Genomic DNA, 5,584 nt, shown 5'->3' on the forward strand with positions numbered 1-5,584 from the left:
CTCATCAGGCAAGAGGTACAGACGTTTTGAGATCCATACATCCATATTCAGGGACAGTTTCTGCCCAGCTGTTGACAGGTAACTGAACCATCCTCTCACCAACTAGAGAGCGGTCCTGAGCTACCATCTACTTTATTGGAGACCTTTGGACTATCTTTAATCGGACATCACTGGACATTATCTTGCACTAAATGCTCTCCCCTTTATCCTGTATCTGTACACTGTGGACAGATTGAGTATAACTCTTTGCTGACTGGAAAGCAAACACCAAAGCCTTTTCACTGCACCTGACAATAATAAACTAATCTAAAATTGATATTTATCTCATTCAATTTGATGCCTTTGTGCCTTTAAAAAAAAAAAAAAAAATCCTGAATCAATTTCAAGAGATTTTTTATTTTGAACCTGGTGTAAAAACGTCATTTGTTTTGTTACATTTTCTAAAAAGATTATTTTTATCTTCAACAACAAATATACAGCTGACGATGGAAATAGCATTGAGATTAAAGTTAACTGCTTTTAGTGATTGGGTAGCACAGTGAGGCAGCGTTAGAGCCGTTACATCACAGCGCCAGAGACCCAGGTTCAATCCTGAGCACGGGTGCTGTTTGTATGGAGCTTGTGTGTTCTCCCTGTGACCGCGTGGGTTTGCTCCGGTTTCAAAAGATGTGCAGGTTTGCAGGTTGATTGGCTTCGATAAATTGCTCCAAGTGTGTAACCTTGGATAACATTAAACTAATGTATGGGGTGATCGCTGGTCGGCATGGACTCAGTGAGCCGAAGGGCCTGTTTCCATGCTGTATCTCTAAACTCTAAGCTAAACTATCTTTGCAGCTTGTTACGGCTCAGAGCAAAACTAAACTGAACAGGGAACTAAAGGTACTTGAATTGGAAAGGTTGATCAGATGGGATCATTGTCATCTCAGAAGTGAAGACATAAATCTCACAGTTTTACCAGTCAGTATTGTAGTTTCAATACAAGCTATTAAAAACAAGCTATTCCAAATAAGCTCAGAACTACATAAACGTCTGTCTATCTTAATCTATATCTTTACATCGATAGATCTATCATTTATATATATATGTGTATATATATATGTATATATATATATATGTATATATATATATATATATATATATGTATATATATATATATATATATATATATATATATATATATATATATATATATATATATATATATATATATATATATATATTTTTATTTATATATATATATATTTTTTTTTTTTTTTTCTGTACATAAACTAAACATATTATATACAGAGTATCTTGCCCTATACACACAAAGATATATCTATCTTTGTGTGTATAGGGCAAGATACTCTGTAAATAATAGTTTATGTACAGAAAAATATGTATACATGCATACGCACACATATGTATATATCAATCTATATATGCAGATCTATAGACTACACATCTATATGAAGTGTTATATACATTTTATATACATATACTGAACTCTTTTTTGTTTATGATAATTGTTTACAGAGTACGATGTTTACATCGAAGGTAGACACAAAATGCTGGAGTAACTCAGTCTGAAGAAGGGTCTCGACCCAAAACATCACCATTCCTTCTCTCCAGAGATGCTGCCGGTCCCGCTGAGTTACTCCGGAATTTTGTGTCTTTCTTTGATTTAAACCAGCATCTGTAGTTCCTTCCTACACACCATGTTTACATATTCTGTTGTGCTGCTGCAACAAAGAATGTCATCGTGCTGTTAGGGACACATGAGAATAAAACACTCTTGACTCTTGAATTTTGATTTGATAATCTTAAACTGTTACATTGTATCGGTGGATCCAAATTTCTGAGTGGCATGATTGAGGGTCCTTCTTTCAGTTCAATAAATGTTGACAGCACACCAGGTGGTGATAGAGTGTTTAAAATTCAACAGGAAAAATGTACAGCCTCAATGCCTGTCACATTGTCAATAGATTTATAATTCACAGCTCGTGTGTGAAGTTTGTTGAGGAAGTCTTTATTCATGGCCTGCACTCATGCATTTTTGTTATTGCCAAAGTTGCTCTTTCACGCAACCGTTCAAATCGTGTGGAATGACATTTGGGAAAACAGCTTGCATCAAATCAGGAAAAGATGCAACACATTGGTCCAAGTTTATCTTTAACAATATTATTATTTTAGACTTTACAGATACAGCGTTGATATATGCCCTTTGGCTCACCATCCACACTGGCCAGCATCCCCCCCCCCCCCCCCCCCCCCCCCCCCCTCCCGTACACTAGCACCATCCTACACACTAATGCCCCTGTCCCACTTAGGAAACCTGAATGGAAACCTCTGGAGACTTTGCGCCGCACCTAAGGTTTCCGTGCGGTTTCCGGAAGTTGCAGGTGGTTGCCGGAGGTTGCAGGTAGGGAGACTGACAAAAACCTCCGGGAACCGCACGGAAACCTTGTGTGGGGCGCAAAATCTCCAGAGGTTTCCGTTCAGGTTTCCTAAGTGAGACAGGGGCATAAGGACAATTTACAATTTTATCAAATCCAATTAACCTACAAACTTGTACGTCTTTGGAATGTGGGAAGAAACCGGAGTATCTGGAGAAAACCCACGCAGTCACAGGGAGAACGTACAAACTCTGCACGGACAGCACACATAGTCAGCATTGAACCATTGGTATCAGCTGGGGCCAATTAGCTAATAAGGATTGGCCCTCTGAACCTCATCAGCCTCTTCCTGATAAAACCCAGGCATTCTAGCCGCAGGGGAGAGGGAAAAGAGGGGGAAAGGAAAGGAGAGAGAGAATAGAGAAGAGAGTGAAAGAGAAAAAGAAAGAGAGAGAAATAAGAAAGAGAGAGGAAGAGAAAAAAGAGTGAAAGAGAGGAAGAAGAGAGAGCGAGGAAAATGGGGCGCCTCCCTGTTAAGTGTGTTCCAGTCGCAGGTTCGAGGCAGACTGAGCCAGTGGCACAAAGCCAGGACCACCAGTGCAGTCCAGACTGAGCTGCTGGGAAGAAGCCCTAGACGGCCAGTGCCTCTACAGAGGCTGAGACTGAGTGGTCCCGCGGGGAAGCCTGAGACACCAGTACCTGTTCCGGCCCATGGACAACGAGGACACGCACACACGCAAAGACGAATCCACCAGGATGATCCAGAGACCATCAGCACAGCCTCTTCAAGCACAAAGTTGAGCTGGCACAATATACCTGAGACTGCTAGTGCTTCCTCTCGAGGCAAGGGTAACTGCAGGGGAGAAGCCTGAGGTCGTCACGTCTCCTCCTTCAAGACCAGGACTGAGCTGCCGGGACAAGCTCGACGGTGAGGGACAGTGCCCCCATGTGGTCCTGGACTTTCTGACCACCGTAACTAAAACATATCACGTGAGTTCACCCAACTGCGAGTGTCAGTGTGGTGACTGCCGAACCCGGCGTCATCCTCAACACCACACTTACTATAAAATCGCTGCTTTCTCTTGGATATCTTTGTTTCAATGGTTTCATTTGTTGCAGAAACTTGGAGCACAAATATTCAGTTTCTCTTTGTGGTTCAAGTCATAGAGGCATTGATAGAGTGGAAACAGGCCCTTCAGCCCAACCTGCCCACACCAACCAACACACAGGCTGCAGGCGTTGCCAGTTTGCAAGGCTGATTAACGTGCCCATTAATTCCTTTCAAACCGACGTAAATGTGATTGATTGGGGGTTGGCTGGAGGGAATGATTGGTAAATGCTGCCTCTGACCCATTACAAATTATGTGCTGCGACTTTAGATGGGAACACATGGATGCCAAGGAGAGAATACAAATTATCAAAGATTAAAAAAAAATAAGATTATGGCTTCATAAGCACTTTAGAGACTTGGGTGCAAAAATATAGGCATATAGTTTAGTTTATTGTCATGTGTACCAAGGTACAGTGGAGCGCTTTTTTGTTGCATGCTATCCAGTCAGCAGAAAGACAAGCTGCCCATAGTGATGACTGTATCTAATATGTCCATAGATGCAGGATAAAAGGGTGTAACGTTTAAAGCAAGGTAAAGCAAATTAAAGATATTCTGAAGGTCTCCAATGACGTAGATGATAGGTCAGGGCCGCACTCTAGCTGGTGAGAGAAAGGCTCAATAGCCTGACAACACCTGCGAAGAAACTGTCCCTGAATCTAGATCTATGCGTTCTCACACTTCTGTACCTCTTGCCTGATGGGAGCGGGGACAACAGGCAGTGGTGGACTGGGTCAAAAAATATTGGTTGCCAGGAGACAAAGGGGACCCACCCACAACTACAATGCTATCATTAAACAGGGGCCCACTTGCCATCACTTGCTATCACTTCATCAGGGGCCCACTTGCCATCGGGCAAGCTGACACCCTGGCCACTCCGCCACTGACAACAGGGATTGTCGGGGGGGAGACTGGTCATTGATTATACTGGTGACCTTGCTGAGAGCAGCGTGACATGTACTTGGAGTCAATGGAAGGGAGTTTGGTTTGTGTGATAGTCTGGGCTGAGTCCACATCTCTCCACAATTTCTCACGGGCTTTGCTGGAGCTGCTCCCAAACCATTCTGTGATGCATCCCGATAAAATGCTTCAGCACAGTACTAATGCTGCGTTGCATTGTTGGATGAAATGTCTTTTAGTTTAGTTTAGTTTAGTGATACAGTGCGGAAATAGGCACTTCAGACCACCGTCCGTGCCGACCAGCGATCACCCTGTATAATAACACTATCATATACACCAGGGACAATTTACAATTATACCGCAAGCCAATTAAACTACAAATCTGCTCGTCTTCGGAAATGCAAGTGATTATATCAATGCATACCTTCACAGAATATCACATACCTTCATAGAATAGAGAAGAAAATCAAAACCGGATTTTTGTAAATTGCACACATATCTGGGCCTCACACATTTGAGAGGATGTAAGGTCCTTATCGTGGATATCTGAGGTCAGCACAGCGACGCAACGGTAGAGTTACTGCCTTACAGCACCAGAGACCAGTGTTTGATCCTGACTACAGGTGCTGTCTGTATGGAGTTTGTACGTTCTCCCCGTGACCACGTGGATTTTCTCTGGGTGCTCCAGTTTCCTCCCATGCTCCAAAGACGTGCGGGTTTGTAGGTTAATTGGCTTCTGTAAATTATCCCTGGTGTGCAGGATAGTGTTTGTGTACGGGATGATCACTGGTCGGCGTGGTTTCAGTGGTGTGAAGTGCCTGTTTCCACACTGTATCTCTAAAGTCTAACGGACAGAAAGACTATTTACTATTGTCCTCACAAAGATGAGGGAGTTCAATTATAGGGATGCTTTTAGTTTTAGAGATACAGCAAGGAAACAGGCCGCCCCGATCAGTGATCACCCTGTACGATAACACCATCCTACACAATAGGGACTATTTACAATTTTACCGAAGCCAATTAGCCTACAAATCTGTACGTCTTTGGAGTGTGGGAAGAAACTGGAACTCCCGGAGAAAACCCATGTAGTTCACGGGGAGAACGTGCAAACTCCATACCGACAGCACCGGTAGTCAGAATCGAACCTGGGTCTCAGGCGCTGGGAGGCAGCAGCAGTACTGCTGCGCCACCGTGCTGCCTT

This window comes from Leucoraja erinacea, chromosome 5 (assembly GCF_028641065.1).
Source record: "Leucoraja erinacea ecotype New England chromosome 5, Leri_hhj_1, whole genome shotgun sequence".
In the NCBI taxonomy this organism is placed as follows: Eukaryota; Metazoa; Chordata; class Chondrichthyes; order Rajiformes; family Rajidae; genus Leucoraja; species Leucoraja erinaceus.